This window comes from Apis mellifera, linkage group LG7 (genome assembly GCF_003254395.2).
Source record: "Apis mellifera strain DH4 linkage group LG7, Amel_HAv3.1, whole genome shotgun sequence".
In the NCBI taxonomy this organism is placed as follows: domain Eukaryota; kingdom Metazoa; phylum Arthropoda; class Insecta; order Hymenoptera; family Apidae; genus Apis; species Apis mellifera.
In genome coordinates, this window is record NC_037644.1 from 6,272,267 (window position 1) to 6,295,782 (window position 23,516).

The window sequence follows — 23,516 nt, forward strand, 5'->3', positions numbered from 1 at the left end:
ATATTTTGAGATAGCAAGATAAAATATTTTATATGATGTATAAAAATAATAATTTCATTTAATTAATTATTCATATATTATATTTATTTTATTTAATAGATCTAATATTCTTAATAAAATAAAAATTAATATAAGCCCTAAAGATTTCCTTATTTATTATTAATCTTTTATAAGACAATTTAAGAGTGAATTTTAGATTTTTAAGTTTTTTAATAATTATTTCTTAAAATTATATTTATCTTATACAGATTTATAACTTGTTCTGTAGAGAGATTACTAAATTTTGATTGAAAAATTGTTAATTTTCAATCAAAAATTTTATAATACTTTATATAGCCTCATTTTTAAAAAATAAAATTTTTATTTTTATATTTTAGAATTGAATATTTTTAAACATATTTTTATATTAGAAAAAAGAAATAGAATAGAAAACTGATTTATTTTTCCTGCAATATTTTATACATTTAAATAAATTTAATATTTTGATAAATTTTGTTTGTAATTCATTTTAGAATGAAAGTATATATTTTACTCATATAAAACAAAGTCTTTTATAACATCTTTTATAATAAAGTTTTTTATAATATTTTTTATAACTTATATTTTTTAAAAGCCATACAACTTGCCATACAACTTTTCATTGCTATTTTATTGCATTTTAAATGAAAATGAGTCCGATATAATTAATAGCATGAAATTGTTCATTATATTTCAATGTACAATTTAAGTATATATGTGCTTAAATTTAATATGTGCTTAATGTGTATTTAATATATATTTATTATATATTTAATATATATGTAGTATATGTGATTTAATTTGTATCTGTTATATTTAAAAATAAGTATTAATTTTAGTTAGCAAGATAGTTATTATTTTTTTATATTGTTCTTGTATGTTTATTCAAATCCATTTAATTTTATATACTGTATAAATTAATTATATGTTATAATGTATATATTATATATTATAATTATATACTATAATATATTATATATTTAACAAATTTATTTATATATTCTTCATAGTCGATTCCGTAGATTTTTCGGAATTGATTAATTTTGCACATGAAATGCTAACTAAGATTTTTCTAACTAGGTCAAACGATCATTCCAAATTGGAAAAATAAAAACGAATTCAATTTATTGAATTTTGAAATTTATTATACGAAATAGTATTAAACGAGATTTTAGTTGTGCTAACTACGCGAAGTGAATTTTTTCTAAATTATACATTTTTATGTGTGTGTCTAAATCATTATATGAGAGTCTATTAATTTTAATTATATTATATAATTCTATATTTATATTCTAATAATTCATCAGAACAAAACTATTATAACAAGAACTTGGATCTTTTCTTCATTTTTCAAATCTGCAAAAGATTAAGAATCCAAAAGGATGTAGTTATTCTTTGAAGGAAGATGACCTGAATAATTTCCCTATAATTCGCTCGTAAATATTTTGGAAAAAGAATGTGCGAAACTGTCTATTAGTGTATGGCCGTCTGGGTTTCCTTGCTCGGGCATCTGGAAATATCGAAAATAATTACCAAGATCCACTTTTGAATATTATTCTTATAGTGACATATTATTAATTTAAATTAAAGAACTTTCCAATTTTTTAAATGTTTAAAAATAAATTTCTCAATTGACAAAATTCTAAGAACCCTATTTAATAGTAGTATACATACAAAGCCACTCGTCTCTGAAGTTAACGATATTAAATATATTTTATATATATATATATATTATTATATATATTATATATATTATATTATATACATATTATATATATATATACATATATATATATATATAAAATCAATTTATATATAATATTTGTAGAATATATATATAAAATCAATTTATGTATAAAATTTGTAGAATTGAGAAAAAAATTTTCATTTTTATTTCTATTTGCCATTTCAGTATAAGAGAATTAATAATAAATCAAATTGATATAAATCAATTTTATTTTCAAAATTCAATTCAAACATAAAAACTAAAGATTCTATCTTTAAAATGAATTCAAATTGGTTATATAATATAATTATATTATATATTATATATTATATATTATATTATATTATATTATATATTATTATTATATATATATATATATATATATATTAAAAATTATGATAAATTATTAATAGTTTTTCAAAAATGAATAATCTTTTAATTTTATGAATAAAGATATGATTATAGTATTGTATAAGTATCTATAGTATCTACAATTACTTGTTGCAGTTTCGTGAAGTCTCACTAATTCTAGTCATTCAAATAGTTGTAGTAGTTTAGTTTGAACTCATTCTCCTCTCCATTAATAAAGTTTTCACAAATTGACGTAGTTCTTGTTTCACTATAATTTGAATGCAGTTTGCCATTGTGTAAACTTTTAATCTAATTTGTAATATTCACAAAAACATCTTTTGAATTGATTTTCAGAATTTTCGCAATTCAAATATAATTAGAGTAAGAAATATGATATAAAATATAGAACAAGTAAAAAATAATCAAAATCTGATTAAATTTTATAAAAAGAATAAATAATTTTATACAGAAAAATAATTGTAATTTTATTTCTAATAACGAATATATATATATATATATAATTTTAAAATTTGAATCATCAATATTTTTGCAATATTTAAATAAATTTAATTTATAATTTTTTTTCAAGTATATAACAATTCTTTTTGAAGTTCTTCTTGAAAACAATTCATCATTTAGATAATAAAATATTTTTTTAATAATATTTGTATATATCATATTAGTATTTTATTAGTTAGAATTTTATTAGTAATGAAAAATAAACAATAAAAAAATAATAGAATTGAATTATATATAATTTTGATTGATTGAATTTTCTATTTTTTATAATCTTCTATTTGAACTTTTAATGTTGACTTTTATATTGCAAATATAATTCACTTTTTTTTTAATTAGTTATTATAAATATCATCGTGTAAAATGTGAGTATTCAGATATTCAAGATAGACAAATCAATCTTTATTTCATCGATTTTAATTAGTTCTATTCATCATGAAGATGTCCAATTGTAAATTCTCTTTGTGCAAGGTATTATTATTCACTAGACTATGTATTACAGCGGAATTTGAATTTTAATGAAAACGTGTCTGAAAGAATTGATGTAATCAATATTCGATAACTTATTAGTGACGCAAATGTGTTAATAGAATTTTTTTCACAGGAATTATTTTAGTATCTGAATTAAAAATTTACAAACAACAAATTTTTAGAACGGAAATTGATCATTTTTCTTTCTTATCATGAATTGCATATTTTCTTTATGTTCTTTATCTCAGAGCTTAATTTTTTTAAACTTGTTCGATAAATGCATTTTCATATCAATGTTTTGCGTTATTTTAAATAATTAATGTTACAAATAATAATTTGATACATTTACAAACTTAAAATTTGAAATTTATTAATTATGAATGATTATAAATTTATTAATTATATATGATTGTTATATTCTTTTTAATTTATTCTTTAATAAAAATATTTTGAAATTATAAAAAATTATTCTTCTATAATAAAATTTTAAAAAGTAAGAAACTATTTTATAATTTTATAATTTATTAATTGATTATTGGAATTAATTTTGTAATTTATAAATATTTGACTATTCAAAATAAAAGATACATATATTAATATTTCTTCAATATCATTAATAAACATTTATTTTTAAATTATACTAAATATATAAATAATTCTTATTTTTATAACTAAAAAAAAGATATTCTTAATAAAAATTTACGCAATTCTATATAATGTTACGAAAGAAGAATTAAAATTATTTTAAGTTATTAGTGAAATATTTATTGGTTCCTAAAACATCATTCGTGAATCAGAGCAAAGTAGACTTTCCTTGTTTTCAGAATTTCCAGAATTCATTGAAACAATATTATAGGAATTTAAATACAGCTTTGCAGCTGCGGCATGATTAATCGGACACGACTAAAATTTGAATCGATAATTAATCGCTGGTATAGCCAGACTTGCGACAGAATCGCGTGTTTTCGTTCAAGAGTCCTTTAATGGTTGGCTTTTTCACCCGTCACTCAATTCGTTTGTCCTGGTACTCTCATTGTTGCCTTTTTACTAAAAAGGTATGTTACACGAAACATCTAGTCATAAGAAATTCAAGTAATATCGGTCGGTCGATAAACTCTTGTAAAAAGGATGGTAATTGGTGCTATGCTATAGCGGAACATGCGACGTGCAAAAAAATATTTCGCTTTTGATCAATACCGTCATCGAGTTTTCATTCGTGCAAACGTCTAGAAACGCACTAAATATAGCTGCTTCAAATCAATTTGAATGTCATATCAGTCTGATGAAACGATAACAGCTTGTAAAATGTGCTTCTACAATCTATGATTTTCAAGTGATCGATGACTATTTTACAAGTAGCGGTTTAAAATCGTTTTTCAACTTTTAATATATTTTAACTATTTATTTATGAATTAAATTTCAAATATTTTTTTTCTTTTTAAATAACAGTAACAGAAATAAATAACATATTGTTTTTCATTTGTATTATATAATCTCATAACTATTATCAAAATTATAATTTTCTATCAATATTGAAATGATAACAAATGAATATGAAAATATTAATATTATTAAAGTATATATAAAATGATAATATTTATTTATCGTTTTAATATTTATTATTTACAATATTTATAAATTTATAATATTTTAATTATTATCATATATAATTATTATCATATATAAAATAGAAGAGCTAGATAAAATATTATTTTAAATAGTAAATAATTCTATTTATTTTATGAATATAATTATAATAAAATTATGAATATAATATGAATATAATTCTGAAAATGAAATATTTTATTTGATATGGTAAGTTTTTGAAATAGTATTTGAAAATTTTAATATTTTATTGAAAGAGAAGAATATTGAAAATATTTGAATTTTGTCTTAAATTATTTAATTATTAATTATTAATTGTTTAATTGCTTAATTGTTAAATTTATTTTTTAATTTATTGTTAGAAAGAATTTAAAAAGATATAATTTTAAAAACTAGAAGATTATTTATATGGATGTATATAATTATGTAAATAAAATATTTATGTAGAATTAAAATAGATTTCCATATATTAAAATTCATATATTGATGAAATGTTTAATAAAAAGAAAAAAAGGAATTGAAAGATATTTTTTTTCATATAACATAAATATTCGAAATAAAAATTTATAAAATACATACGCATATTCAATTTATATTCCAATTTCTATAACGATATAATTTTAAAGATTATATTTTAAATTAATGATATTTTCATTGAAATTTTATTGAGAGTATATAACCATAATATCTGCACGAATTTCTTTATATATCTTAATAATCTTTTATATCTTAATAAATTCCGAAAAATTTATAAAATTTTTTATCTCAATTCCATAATTTTAAAATCAACTTTTTATTTAATTTTAATTGCAATGATATATTAAAATTAATAATTATCAGAACTTATTTGATAAAATTACATGTTTATTTAGATTATTAATGATAGATAAAAAGATTAATATATTTTTAATAATATATATTTTATAAAAAAATAACGTTAATGTGATTTGCAATTTAATATTTAAAAAAAATGAAGAAATTTGATAGTACAAGATATATGCAAGAAATAATATTTTGCCAAATTTATAATTGGAATTTCAAATTTATTACAATATAATTGTTAGAGAGAAGAAATAATAAGTCATAATAGAATAAGAAAGAATAATATAAAATATATATAAGTTATTAATTAAAAAGTAAAAATAAATAAATAAGATGCAGAAATAAATAAATAAACAAATATTTCATGTAATCTTTATTGCTTTTATTGGATATCTACATATATAAAATATATAAATAAGTATATAGATAAAATGTATAAGTAAAATAATTAAATATAAAATAATTATGATTTTATAATTAGAAAAATCCAATGATTCTTGATATTTAAAATTTATTTAAAAATCTTATTTAAAATAAAATTTATATTCAAAATTTTATTTTAAAATTTATATAAAATTTATTTCATTTATAAATTTCTTAGGAAGAAATTATTTAAATTTGAAAAAATTATCAAGCTATGTATGAATAAATCATAAAAGATAAAATGGTTAATACATTAATTATAAATCAGTTGAAAAATAGTAAAAAAGATATTTTATGTTCTCAATAGAGATTCGAGATATAAGATGTTTTAAAATAGAAGTCATTTCAAAATAATAATTGTAAATAAGTTCGTTAACCTGCCTTGTTCTGATTCTGAACTTCGGTTTTGAAATGCTTCAAGAAAAAGTTAAGGCGCTTGTTAATGGCTTGAAACGAATCATATGATAGATGCCATTTGTTGAAATGCTCGATACTTTTTGCCAACTTGAATCAACATCTTACATCCGTTTCATCGACATTAAGATAGTTTCGAAGAAAAGCATTGATCAAGAAGTTCACGAAGTCCTAGATTATATTAAAAATGTTTTAACATCTGTGAAATATTTAACGAGAAGACGGAAGATTTAAAAGGACTATTAGTTTTTATTCTTATCTCGCTAACTTACAATTATTCTGCAGAGATGATATTGTTATCTAAATCATTATAATAGAATGGAAATATAATGGATATTTTAAATGCTGCATTATCTATATAATTATCATGATATAAAAATTTAGATAGAATGCTTGTATTTATAATTTTTTAAATTTTATATATATAAATTTGTATATAATTTTATATTTAATTATATAATTTTATATAATTTAAAATCAATTAAATTCATATATATTCATATTCATATTATTCATATATATATTAAAATTGTATAATATTATAATGCGAATATATATATTTATAATATCAACAAAATAAAAGTAATAAACAAAAAAAATTTATTTATAAATATTTCTTATTTGTACCTAAATTTGCATTATATATGTATAACAATATATTAGATACTATAATAGTAAATTGTTTATATTATAATTTTTTTTATAATGCTTTTAAAAACTTTTATTTTTTTTAATTTTTATTATTTCAAAGTCAAGAACATCCTTACAATATATAAATATTGCATTTATTGCTTCAATACAAATTAAAATATAATATGAATTTAATAATAATAAAATTGTATGATCATATTCATCAAACATCTATAATTCTACTGAAATTCTCAGCTTTTTAATTTTTCCATCCAATATTGCATATACATATATATATTGCGAAGTAAAATATATCACAAGGAAAATTGAAAAAACACAAATATTCTCGATTTTTCATTTATAGTTCAATGTATTCAATACAATCATATATCTCTTCAAAATCAAATAAAAATATCATAGCTAGAACAAATAGTTGCCATATTAATTACTAAATAGTTGTCAAATAGTTTTATAAAATTATTGTTTATTATTCAAAATGTTATGATTTTTAAAAAAATTTTTTTTTTAAATTTTCTTTTTTTTTATAATACAAGAAAAAAATCGAGAAATATCGTCAAAATATCTTGTTCACTATTGCTAATATAAGTGAAATGCGAAATTTCTTGCTAAAATTCAAACGTACTCTCGATATTACAAATTGTTTCTTCTGAAAGTTAATACATAATAGAAGTAATTCTCTACGCATTTTAGCTTCCTTTTTGTACATATATATACTCCCATACAATTACATTGATATTAATATAATTTGTCATATACATAAATCAGTTGTTTCATTTCTTTAGGTTTTCAAATTGTTATCAACTCTAGAGTATAAATGTTCTTGAATTTCACAAATGACGAAGTTTTCTTTTGGAAAGTTGTAGTGAATATATATTTGTATATATATCGAATGAAATAAAAAATATGTTACAAATTATTTTCTTTAAAATGATATCGATATATCATTTTTTCCAAATTATATAGTTATCAATAGTTGAATAGAATTTAATAATACAAATAAAAAATTGTTTGCAAACTATCTTAAAAAAGATGTTATTTTTTTTAAATAGAATGATACATTAATTTTTTATTCTCTTGATATTTACTATTATATATATATATATATATATATATACTATACATAAAATATATTTGTAATTTACATATTGTTATAACTTATATATTTTAATTAAATTATTATTATACTATTTTCCATAATAATATAATACAATAAACAAAGATTTTTAAATTATTAAAAATATATAATATATTTTTTTTTATTCTTATGTAAAAAATATTTATTTTTTATTACATCTTTATAAGTGAAATAGACATAAATATTATTTTATTCAATACAACTGTTAAAATAATAAAAATTTAATATATCATATAAAAAAATGAAACAAAAATTTTTTAGAAATTATCAATTATGAATAGAAAGAGATAGAAAAATAGTATATATTTATTTAACAAAAAATGGGGAGTTATTTTGTGATATTTAATGTTCTATAATCTCATATTTTTATAATATTTTCATAATCTTCTATATAAAAAGTATTCTATTAAAATATATTTATTAAAATTATAAAAATTCCTTATTAAAAGATATTTTATATAGAATATTAAATATTAATCTGAAATATTAATTATTCTAAATAATAATTTGATTATCGAATCAAATAATATAATGGTATATAATATCATAATAAAATATATTATCAAATAATAAAACATTAACAAAGTAAAAAATAAAATTATTTTTATTTGATAAAGAATAATATTTCGAAAAGATAATTGTATAATAAAAATAAAATGGAAAAAGTAATTTTTATAAATTATCAATGAAATTTTCAAATGATTCATTTATAAATGTAAAAAGTTATATTTAAAATATAAATATAGTATAGATGTCATATTTTAATTATATAATATTTATTTTATAAAAGTGAAAGTGAGTTTTTTTTTAATAAATGAAAAATAATATTTTATAAATTAATAAAAAAAATAATATTATAAAAAAAATATTTTTACGAAATTATTTGGTTATATAAATAAATACTATATTATGCAATATTAATAGCTTCTTTTATAGATAGAGCTTATATGAAGTAATTGTTTTATTAAATAAAATAATGAATCATGAATCATTGTTTTTTTAAACAAAATCATAATTGTTATATCATAATTAATAAAAAATAAAAATCATATTAATTATTAAATCATATAATTTTTTTTAAATTATTTTAAACTACTCATGTCAAAAAATTATTAGATTATAAAATATTATATTATATTATAATTTAAAATGAAAACTTTTTATATGAAAGATAAAAAAAATATGAACAATAGAGTATAATTTTATATATTTCTTATTTATAACAATTATATGATATAAATATGATGTGAATCATTTAATAATTATATGATAAATTTTATAAATTTTAAATTACAATATATTTTAAATTAATATTTTTTTTAAATAAAGTTTAATAATTAATATAGTTTAATATAATATAGTTTAATAATTTTTTCTAGGAAATAACGAGCTAAAGGCATTACTATATTAAAAAGTATATAATTTAAAAAATTAAAGTTCATTTTCACACAATCTTTAAAATTCATTGTATCATTCAATATATAATAATAGTTATTATATACAATAATGTATTTTTTGATATTAAATAAATTTTGAAAGTATATTTTTCTTTTCTCAAAATATTTCACTATATTTAATAAAAATAAATTATAATAATAACTATTATAAACACTTATGTTTTATTATAATAATATATTTTTTACTATTATAATATACTAATTAAATTAGAAATAAATCTATTTTAGATTTTCTTATTAATATATTTTTCTATTTATATTTAGATTTACTATTATAAATTCTATAATAGATATACATATATTTAAATAAACGAAAAAATATATAATTCTATGTAATCTAATAAAAATTTTGAAATATTTAAAAAAATTTTATTTAAATTTTTCCTTAAAATCACCAAAAAATAAAATTCTATTTATTATATTTTTTTAATATATAGTTTTTCAAAAAATATTTTAATTAAAAAATTCAAATAATACTGTAATATTATTCTATAATCATTTATTTAATAAAAGTTAAATTATTTCTTTTAAATTTTTTTTATAAGTATATAATTATAAATGATAAGAAGTAAAATAAAAATATATAGTTAAATATATAGTATAACTATATATTAAATATACTATATACTATATATATATAATTTGTTAAATAAATAAAGGTAATATCCATTTTTCATATCTCGAAAAGATGAATCATTTTATATTATATATACATATATAAGATCTTTCTAATTAAAATAAAAAGTATTGAGGAATTTTATGCTTATAGAATACTTTGCATATTGTATAAAATTAAAAATGTAATTAAAAATATTTATCATAACACTTATTGTTTTTAAATGTTTTTTACTATAATTTGGAATGAATTTGATTTTTCAGTTTCTACTTCTATTTCTCAAAACTTATTTCTTTATTTCTATTTCTACTTTAAAAGTTTTTGTTTTTTTACCATTTTTTTCAGTTTTATTTTTATTTCCTACTTTTAAAATTTTACTTGCATCTGGTTGTCAATTGCTAAATACTTCCAGGTAAATCCTTTAGTTTTCTTTTTTTTATAATTTTTTTTCATTGACTTCTATTTTCTCTATATATTTATTTTTCTTTTTCGCAATTTATGATTTTATTCAGCAAAAAAAAATAATTTTAATTTTATTGTTTGAAAAAATATAATTGTTATATTTGTATTTTAAAAAAAGCCTTAAAAAAATCTTAATTAATATTTTGACATAGATAATCATTTTATCGTATCAATAATAATAAAAATTACTGTAACTATTTTAGTATTAATAAAAATTACTGTAAATATTAGTGCAATTTTTGTTTATGTTAAAAGTAAATTTTTTAATAATATCAAAAAAAATATTAAATTCTATTTTTGATTGAGCGTATTCAATACCATTTTCGATTAATTCGTTTATTTTTTAAAAATAAATATATAAATAAAAAACATTATTTTTTCCTTCTTTTTTTTTTAATAATCTTTTTTTCTTTAATTTATTCTTTAATTTAAAAATATTGAGCAATTAATTTAAATAATGTTTCTTTATTATTTTATAATATTTTTATTCTTGATATTAGATACAAAATGGTCTCAGCATGATCTTAAATTGTATTTGAAATATCATTTTAACCATTATCGATAAATGTAGCTAATTTCGATGAAAGCGCACTGTTTAACGATCTTCTGATAAATCAATATGGGTCAGATTCTTGACATCTTAATATCGGTATATGTTACTCTCAAAGAAGAAATAAATTGTACTTTCAGTTCCAAAGAACAATTATAGGATAGGATTAGAGATATCTAACTTGCTTTTATTATTCTTTCACAATGTTCATATTATGAAACGAAAACATTTTAGATACTATATGTTGAAACCAAGTCTAACTTTCCATTAACTTTAGATTAAAATTTAATGTGTTGACTAGTTAAACATGCTTTATTATCATGAAAAAGTTTGCTGCTCTCTGATGCAAGAAAAAATTGCAATTCCTGAAAGAGCAACCGTGCGCGTTTCGTCGCAATCTTTTTGGACTCGGTGAATATAAGTTGCCGCCATTAACAAGTGTGTTTATTCAAACGAACGTGCCTTTCTTCAGCAGTAAATACGAACCGGGTTACGTAAATCGTGCAAAATGGTGTGTGCTATACGAGAGACGATCCATATAACCTTAGAAACGATGCTTCCCTGTTTCTTGTAAATGTGAAACACCAAGAAGGAAGACTTCTTGTCGTTTCATTTCTTTTATTGTATGAGAATAAAATACAAGAAACTTCTTTTATTATTTTACTATTGTCACTTCATAAAAGTTAAACGAAGATAATAAGATTTTTTTTTATTCTTTGTTCTTTTTTCGCAAAATTAGGACATCAAAGAAAAAATAATCGTTAATCGTTAATTTTTTTGTATTTTAAATAATAATAAGTAATAATAAATAAAATTATAGATTTTTTATTGTTTCAAATTTATATGTATTTTATAAGAAAAGAAGAATAAAAATATTAAAAAAAGAAAAAAAGGAAAAAAAAAAGATTCTTCATTTTATTTTATGATATTATAGCAGATATTAAAAAATTTATATAATTTATTTAATTCTTTTTTTCTTCTTTATTTTTTTTTTATTTATCATAAAGAATAAAAATTGTGATAGTTTTTTCTAAAATTGAAAATAGAATTTTTGATCGTTATATTTTTCATATTGTAAAATTGAATTATATAAGATTCACATAATCTTTAGAGAAATCACGATAAGTTAATATAATATGTTTTTGAAATTAAAAAATATGAATTAAAATGGAAAAAAGGGGAAGTGAACATAGTTCTTAAACATAGTAGAAATTCAAATCAATAACGATTGATTAAAGTTTTTAATTAAGTCTGATATACATTAAAGTTTTCCAGATGTTGCATAGTGCACATATATGAGACTTCATAACAAATTTTAATCATATAGAAGTTATATGTAGAATATTAAAAAATTGAACTACTTTTAAAATTTAATGATTTGAAAGCAATTTATTCAAAAGCAATAATGATTAAAAATTAATTTATTTGTTTCGTAATAATTGTTTAATTTATTTATTATATTTATAATTATAATTTGTTTTAATCTATTTATTTTTTTAGATAAAATAATCATGACAATGATTAGACAATTAAAAAAAAACATTATATTAAGCATTGTCGTTATATTTTTTGAAATATCTAATTTATAATAATAATGCAATATTTTATCTATATTTTCATTAAATTATATTGAAATCATGAAATAATTTAATTTTAATATTTATTATTCTAAATATTTAAAAAATAAAGAATTTTTTTTAACAAAAATATCATCAAAATGAAAATAATATCTGTATTTTTGTATCTGCCTTCTTTCTGAACTACTATAATTTTATTCTTGACTGAATAATCTTCTAGAAACTTATATATACATTATGCATAAAAGTATGTTGAAAGAGAGACTTTAAAATATCGGAAAAGTAATAAAAAAGAAAAAAATATTACAGAAAGAATATCGAATGAAAATAAATTATTATTCTTAATGTTCTCAATGTTAATAATAACTTTTTTTTATTGATCGAAACGACAAGAATTGATTTTACATCATAATTAGAACATATTTTATAAATTTCAAGAACAATAATCTTTATAAAATGAAATATGTATTATCTTTCAATTATCACAATTAAGCAGATTATCTATGAATCAAAATTATGATAAATGATTGCGATTTTCTGATACAAAAATATAATTAGATATTGATTCACTTAAATATCTGCTAAACTGTTGTTAATACAAAAAAATGTTTCAAAAAACTTTTAGAAAATAAAAGTTTAATAATTTTAGAAGAGACATAATTTGATATAATTAATTTTGTTTGTGAGTGAAGAATATTTTTTTATATACATTATAATACAAAAAACATATGAACAACTTTTTTTTTAAATGAATACTTCTTGAATTAATAATTCTAATAATTATAAAACACAAAAAGTTATAAAGACATAATATAGTTGTAAAAACGTAAAAAATGGTATTCAATTGCAATAAAAAATATTAATTATGCTAAATTGTGTGTTTCCTGAAATTATTAAGTTTTATTTGAAATATTTTTTTGTATCATCAAGAATTGGATAAATATTCGAGATAATCAATTTAAAAAAATTATTTCATTTTGAAAACTTTATATACACATTTCCAATTTTTGAAAAATCATTAAATCAATTATAAGCATTAATAGTTGGCATGATTTGTCTAATGTAAGAATATTTTCTAAGGCCAAGAAGCTTACATTTCAACTTGTTTCTTATTATTTTGTAAAACAATCATATACATGTACAGAAGTCAATGAAATATTATTTAAGAAGTTATATATAGAAAACCATGAGTACTTATACATTGTCAATACTATTTTTTCATTTTTTCTTCACTTTCCTATGCTTTTTTCCCATAATTTCTTTTTATCATTGATGAATTGAATTCAAAAGTATTTTCAAGAAATTAGCAAATTCATTTATCGCTTTCAATGATGGAACTTCTTTGAGATGCTTCACCATAACTATTGAATAATAGATTTTTTCTTATTCATAGAAAAATTGAAAAATTTAATAATGAAGATATTGAAAATTTATTTAATAAATAAAAGAAAAATCATTCTTTTCTTTTATTAATTAACATCCTATAAAATAACTAAATGCAATAATATAGGAAAATGTTTTTTAGTAAATGTTGTGATAAAAGAATATGCAATACATTGGTTATATAGATAGATATATATGAACAAAAGATAACTCATGCAAAATACAAAATATAATATAAATAGATAATTCGACAATTAAAAAAAAATTAATTAATTAATTTTAAAAATTTATTTATATTATATTATATTTATATTATTTAATAATATAATACTTATATTTCGTTTTCTTGAATAATTTAGCTAACTTCTAATTTTAACAAATTTTAACAAATAAAATATGACTTTAGAACTAAAAAAAAATTTATTTTTATTTGATTTTAAATTTATTCAAAAGTATAAAGATATATAATAAAGAACTTCTAAATAATTCAATTTATAAGAAAATATAAAAATTTGTTTCATACAACAATTTGTGTTAAAGATATATGTATTTTTAATCTAGTACAATGATACCATAATTGTTTAATCACAAAATATTTTGATTATATTTCCAATGAAATTGTTTATTCATGTAACAAATTATATCTTTATAAGTATATCGTATATCGAAATTATTTAATGTTTATATTTCCACATAAATTATTTTAAATATAAATAATTTAAAAAATTTTTAAATATTCTTATTGAAATTATTAAAATATAATGATACATTTATTTTATATAAGAAAAATATACAAAATTATATATCTGAATAAAATCATATATTATATTTATTTTCATGAATTAATTTAAAAAATTCTGTGAACATTATATAATTTGTTTCTTGAATTCATATTGATATTTGTATAACAAATGTATAATAACAATGTATAATTCTAAAAAATTATAAAGTTTATTATAATATTCTCAAGTGTTCTCTGATTTTCTATTCGGCTATTTTTAATTATATTATTTTGATAATTGATAAATAAATAACATGGCAATATTTAATGATGTCTAACATCATATTTCAAAAATATTTTAATTATTTTCATTTTCATATTTAATTATAAGTAGAACATTATATTCATGTATTTTAACATATATATACTAACATATTCGTGCATAAAAATGGCATACATTTATTCATATTATTAATAGCACTTCAAATTTAAAAGAATCTATAATAATTAAAAAGTAAAAATTGATGAAGAAAAAATTAAACCATAATAAACGAGAAGAAAGGAATATGTAATAAGACAATGCAATAATATTATAACAATAATATTTTAACCATCATTCTCTTTTTATAATGAACACAAAATAAAAAAATAAAATTAAATAATTTTATTTTATTATTTAAAATAATAACAAAACAAAATTTTTATTTTTTTCAATTTTGTCCGATATATAAAAATATATATTAATGATATTGTCTTTTATCTGAATTAACGAATACCGAAATAATATCGAAGTTCTTCTATTCCCAACTTTTGTGTATGTATTGTATCTAATCTTTTTAAAGAAATTAAAATTATTTTAAATTATTCATATTATTTTTCTTGATAATATTTGCAAATGTCATCATGATTTGCCAATTGATATATAATTATTTTGTGACTAATTTGTTGATCAAATAAACATTAATTAATTGATTAAAAGAGCGAATTGATAACTGTCTATATATATATATATATCTATGTATATCTATCTATATATATATAGATACAAAAATATTTGAATCTTATATTACAAAAAATTAATTAGAAACGTCAAGTTTATGAAATGTATGGTATTAATTAAGAAGTAAAAGCAGAATTTTTAAGAAAATTTTTACATTTATATAAAATATATTTTATGAATAAAAATAAGAAAAAAATGAAAAACATTATATAACTATAAGCTCATAAGTACTTTTAAAAAAATTTTTAAATTATCACAAAAAAAGAAATAACTATTTTTTATTAAATATAATAATATGTGGATTATTGATCATTTTAATAATTTGTTTGCATTTACTATAGTATTAAATCAATAATCAATGAAATTACGTTTCATCATTTTGAATAATTTTTAACATAAATGTTTATTTTACTCTCATTTTAAAATAATTTAATTTATTAGGAAATATTATTTAAAGGAATTTGCTTTCGTACATTCCATTTTTTTCCATTTCAAAAAATTTATTGGCATAGATTAATTATAAACGAGTTATAGTAATGTTAATAAAATTTAAAATTTTATAAAATATTATATAAAAAAATAATATTTTTAAAATGCAATATTTAAAGAAACTAGAAAAAATATTTATGAAAAATTTAAGCTTGAAATTTTTTAAATTATTTGAGCTATAAATTTTGCAAATGTAGGATATGAATATAATCCCATAAATAATTAAATAATTTATTATAGCAAAAAAATTAATGTAAAATAATTCAATTATTGAAGCTATTCAAATAAATATATGCTTTTAATATTGTATTTGAATCAAATACTGAATAATTCTTCCGATTAAAATTATTCAGAAGAATAATCATTTAATCATTTCTATTATTATTCTTTTATTTATTACTAAAATTTTTTGAAAAATTTCTTAGATTTTATTTTTTTTTTTATATTGCTTTGTTTCGTTAATGAATGTAATTTAAAATAGCAATATATATACTATATATATAAACTTTCTTTAACGAAATATAAAGATCATAATAATTTATACGATTTAGCTATTAATTTCTTTAAATATGAAATTATAATATTTGGATTTTATTTATAGTATTATTTATAGTATATTTAGATTCATGTATGCTTTTTATACGACAACTTTTTTATACAAATTTAAAATTTGAAACTTCGTTTTGAAAATTAAAATTTAAATCAAATATAAAAAAGATAAAAGAAAAGCTGAAAAATTTATGTTATTTTTCAACTTTATTATTTTAAATATTGACTCCTTTATTTATAAGATTAAATTATTGAATATGCTATTTCAATTTATAATATTAAAAAGTAATTTTATTTTAGTTCTTTTTGTCTTTTTATAGTTTATATTTCATTGAAAAAATATTCTGTTACTAGTAATACTGATCATAAGAAAATTTGATATTTAATAAAAAGCTTTTATATAGGACTTTTCACATTCTTTCTTTGGAATATTGCTCACTTGAAGTTCTTATAAGTATTATTTACATTACAACAAAAAATACACAAACAGCTCTTGATTTTTGAAAATGTCTCGTAAATTTATTATACTTGTCAATAAAAATTGTCTAAATTTAATTGATCTGCTCATAATATATATATTCTTTCACTAAAATATTTAGGTTTTAATATAATACATATAAAATATTAAATTTTGAGTAAAACCGTTTTCATTTTAATCTTGCAAATAATTCTTTTGCTAATAATAAATATTATAAATTATAGTATTATAAAATGGTATAAAAATATTTATATATATCATCACATGTATAATCTTAAATTAAATATTAAGTCTTATGATGCGTTTCGAAAATTAGAAAAAAATTTATAAAAAACATATACTATAATTATATATTATATAATATATTTATTTATTATAAATTTATATTACATATATTAAATATATATTATATATATTTATAATAAATAAATATATATAAATATTTTATAAAATTTTAACTAAAATATATATATTCTTTTTGAGAAATTCAAAATAAATATTTTCAATATTAGATATAACATTATATTATAATTTCTATAAAAAATTATATGAATTATAATTTCATTATTTTTTATAATTATATTTAATATCATTGATATAAGAATAGGATTTTCTGTAAAAATATTTAATAGTAATACAGTTTATAATTCATCATTCATATATTTATAAGCAAACTAAACTATATAGTATAAGAGTAATAAATTTTAATAAACATAAAATTTTATATTATTAATTAAAATTTTAAATGACTAATAGCAATATAGTTTATATTCACACGTGCAATAGTAGAAACATACATAGTTATTTCTGTACGCTACATCTGATTGATGTCATCATAAATTTCACAACGTTACTTGTTTCCACCTGCTTCTCTACACTCGTTACTTGTCGGCGCATTTATCAGCGACTTAAGAGGCATTTCCAGGCTCATTGCAAGACGCGTTCTATTTCGGCAAATCTGTTTAAATTTGTTAGTTAGATGGATTTTCATCTTGAGAAATTTCAAACTTAGAATTGAAAATTTATTTGAAATCTTTATTATTAAAGAACAAAAAATAATTAATGTGATCTTTTAATGCAAATTTCAATAGGAATATATTTATATATTTCTCAATTGAATTTAGTTCAATCTTTTGTTTTGTTTTAATGAATTAAAATATATATTTTAAAATATTTTTTATAATACTCTGATATAATAAAATTTTTTTATTGAAATAAAATCGATAAAATTATATTATATATGTATTATTCAAATAGTTTTATTTACTTAAAATTATTTAAATATTTAATTATAATAATTTATATTAAAATAATATAAATATTAATTATAATAATATTTAATAATAATTATATTTAATTATAAAATAATTATTCAAAATTAAAATTAAATAAAATAAATAAAATACGTAATATGATATATAATTATTTTTTATTATAAAATTAATATATGATTTTCAATTTTTTAATTACATAACTATTGCGATATAAAGCAAAAATTTTAAAAAGGAAGAAAGAAGGAAGAAAGAATAATAAATAAAAAGAAAGGAAGAATTTATTTTGTTCAAGACTTGCATAACTGAACTTATCAGTATGATTATCCAGTAAACTTGTAAATGCTTTCAATATTGGGATACAATGGATACAATAAAGACCATAAGAATATATTATATAAAAAGTATCATTAGTTGAAAACAGAGAGAGAGAGAGAGAGAGAGAGAGAGAGAGAGAGAGAAAGAGAGAGAAAGAGAAAGAGATTTTGAAGAAATTTAAGAATAGAAGAATTTGACTATTTTAAAAAATAATATACATAAAGAAATTTAAATTACTTTTATAATTAGTTTTAATTAATTATCTTTTTGAAAAAATATTTGACTGTAACGCTCGAAGATAAAAAATAATGCAAAATATATTAGCTTTCTATTCGTATTTCTGCTTTCATTATGTAAAAAACCATTTTTGCATATTACTATATATTACAGAGCATTTGCATTCGTGCTTGAAAATGAGTTTTCGAAATAACGATGAAGATATAGTTACAATGTATTTTTTTGATTATATTGTACTTCAACTTTATGTTTCATATTATTTCATAATTTGAAATTACATGACGCTATTTGTGTTTGAATTTGTAATTATGGTTAGCATAATTTTATTTCATAATTAAAAATTATTATATGATTGTGTTCGCGCATGATAATGAGACTTTGTTTTCTGAATTTTAATAAAACTCTAAATACTACTACAATACAATAAATATTTTATATAAAAATTAAAAAATTATTGTAAATATAGTTTTATTACATATAATATAATAAATAAATTGAATTTTTCAAATTAAATTAATTAATAATATATATATTATAATTGTGCATAAATTGATTAATTTTTAATTATTCGTTTTTCACGCAAAATTAATTTTACAAAATATATTTTGAAATATTTTTTGTTATATACATATATATATATAAATTGTTTTGTATAAAATTGATAATATAAAAAATTAATAATTTGATTTACATGAGTTTTTTTAAAATCATTTTAGAAATTATAATATTAACATATTATCGTATTATATTAAATTTCAAAATATATACACTTAATACATATATAATTTATATACATATATAATTTATCTCATAATTAGTAAGTTAAAAATAAGGAAAAAATGAAACAATAAGTACAAATTTTTAAAGAAACAAAAAAATAATTTAATTTTTTAATAAAATGCTTTAATTTTTTAAATGAAATTATGTATATTTTTTTTGTAATATTTTTTTATGTCATGAAAACATGTGTAGCATTATTTCATTAATATGTTGAACAATTATTTTTTAGATCTCATAAAATAAAAATAAAAAATATTTTAAATATTTTATATCAAGTATTTATTTTTAATATGATTTAATATATTCATAGCTTTCGATATTTTTTGTAATAATTTATTGTTATAATATTTACATATTTCTATTTCTAACAATTTAATTTTCATATAGATATCTTTATTATACTTTTTGTTCTTCGATTTATTACATCTTTTATTTTATTTTTCTTTTTTATCTACTTTTTTTTCTATCGAATATCGTAATATTATGTCAAACATATATCCTAACAATAGGTAAATAAGAATTATTCTGAACAAATAAAAAAATAATTAAATGTCAAAATATTTTGTGATTAATAAGAAAATGGTTTATGATATAATATTTATGTTTAAAACTTCATTGAATAAATGAAGTTAAATAATCATTGAAAAACTTCCAGGAAAAGGGAAAAATCTAATAGGAGAAATGATAGTGGATAACAATAAAAAAACAAATCATATCAAATTATATCATAGAAAATTGAAAGCATATTGATGCAAAATAATAAAAATACTTTTAATTTTTGATGTTGTAGGATTTTAAAGATCATAATGTCAAACAAAAATAAAGACTTCCTTATATATGCTTTTATATAATATAAAAAAAGAATCTTTAATATTTAAAAAATTAAATTAAATTCGTTTCACTAAAAATATTGGAAATCTAATTTAATAAAAATTCAAATCAATGAATTATTATGTTGATCAAAGAAAATTAAAATTTTTTTTTCCCTCATTTTTTTCTTATTATTTATTTATTACTTATTATATAAAAATTATTATTATTATTATTTATTATTTATTATATAAAAATATTATTATATAATTATATATAATAAATTATATAATAACTAATAAACGAATATCATGCGAATATCCTATATATTTATATTATAGAAATAAATATTTAATAAAAATATATGATATTTAAGAAAAATTGATTATATTTTCAAAATCACGATTAATTACATAAATTTAAACATTTTATAATATATATTTTATTAATAATAAATAATTCTGAATATTTTTAACCTCATTATTTATAGCTTTTAACTTTCAAACTAAACGAAATTGCAAAATTTTATATCATATGCTTTTGGCATATTTCTATCATATCATTGATGTAGCTTTTACTCAGATTTTTACTTTTTCGTTTTTTTTTAGATGCATATTCAAATAGTATTTATGATCGTGAAGTTAGCATACATTTGCGGCTCCAGGGATTTCTCAAAGATGTCCAATGGCATCACTATAAAACGATAAACTAGGAAAGAAAAGAAGAAAAAGAGATAGGAAACGCTTTTCTTTCACGGAAAATGAACCAGCTGTCCCAGATTCAATCTCTAAAGGAACAAGACGAATTCCCACGAGTTTCCAAATGTAGGACAGTGAAATGTCGCACGAGCAGAACAATTGTTTTTAAGGATTTCGAATTTGTTTCGAGACGACGAGTTCACTAAGGTACAGTTTCGAAGTAATCTAACTATGTTTCATTTCTAATTTTCCATTCAATTTGCGTTTAATCTATTAAATACTTCAATGTAATTATTATTTTAATATAAAATTTTGACATAATAATTATATTTATTTTATTATCTATAAGAATTTAATAAAAAAAATTTCTGATTTTAATTTCGAATAAGTAAAAATAAATACATATAAAAAATATTAAAAATTATTCCTTAATACCTACGAAATTTAATATTTTTGTCGAAAAAAGTAAACAGTCATCAAAAAAAATGTATAATTGAAAAAAAATCATTAATTTAATAATCACATTTTATAAATATGTTAAAAATGAGCCAAAACTTAACAAATATTTTAAAAAAATTACATTTATTTAATAATATTAAAATTTAACAAAATGTCAATATAAAAATTTCATTGAGAGTTTATTCAAGAAGAATTAAATAATTTTATATAAAAATAATCAAAAATATAGAATAGGATTTTTTTATTTGAAGTTCTGTTTTCAAAAAAATTAACTTTTTCAACAAATCTGTATACAGACTATTTAACATTAAACTTTATTTTTTTATTCACATAACTATATTAATACAAATCGATATTTACATAATATTGCCTTACTAATATTTTTTGGTTTTAATTTGATTACCAATTTTTATAAATTCATAACAATAATGTATACAAATTTATAAATAAAGTATACCTTAAAAATTATATATCTTGTTTTTACTAATAAATAATCAATAGATAAAAATAGATAATAGAATATTGACAAAAAATTAATATTATTTATAATATTATGAATTATTTAATAATATAATGCATTCTATAAATCACATATAGTTTACATTGAAACTTGTTCAATATTGATAGAATAAAATATCATAGTCAAAAAATATTTTCTCATAAATAAAAAAAAATTTATTTTATATTTCTAATTTATTTTTTTCATCTAATTTTTTTTCATCTATTTTTACTTATTATTTGTACTTATTGATTGTATTATTGTATCCCACAATATATATATATATATATGTAATTAAAAATAATATTCATAATATTAACAATTTTTGACAATATGTAAAGGAATTAAATAGAAGAAAGTATATTTCTAATACAGTAGAGAAGAAAGTATATTTTAAAAAAAAAAAAAACAAAAAATTATTCATGTTATCTAATGTTATCCAATCTAATATTATCTATATTTTAAAAATTAACATGACATAATTATTTTAATAATAAAAAATTTATTTAATTTTTTACCAAAATTATTAATATATATAAAGATACAGAAAATATAACAATATTAAGAAAGCAACAATTATGATATTAAAAATTAAGTTAATGTAACAATATTTGGAGTAAAATAAATTTGATAATTATAATTTACTTTAAATTACTAAAATTTTTATTCAACATAATAAATATTTAATAATTTCTATATTGTTTTAAAAATTTAATTCATAGGAAATATGGGAAAATTGATTAAATTCTATTCCAAAAAGAAAATCCAAAAGATCAGATATTAAAATATGATGAAATGTACTTTAAAAATATTAATGAATATGCTAATATTTGTAACAAATTGAATTTTAAACGATTAAATTTTTATATGGTATTCAAAATATCATAATAATGTAATAAATTTCTGATTCTAGAACTCATTAAAGATAAATTAAATTAAATTCGACGATTCATTTATTAATTTTGCTTATATTATAATTACATATTTCGTTTAAATATATATCGTTTAAAATTAAAATATTCATACATCA

The 23,516-nt window shown here is 17.2% G+C and overlaps 1 protein-coding gene across 5 annotated transcripts in view; it reads right to left on the minus strand.

Moving 5' to 3' along the window:
* Window positions 1–23,516, minus strand: part of LOC724823 (basement membrane-specific heparan sulfate proteoglycan core protein) — a 318,372-nt gene that overhangs the window by 105,109 nt on the left and 189,747 nt on the right. The window lies entirely within an intron of this gene.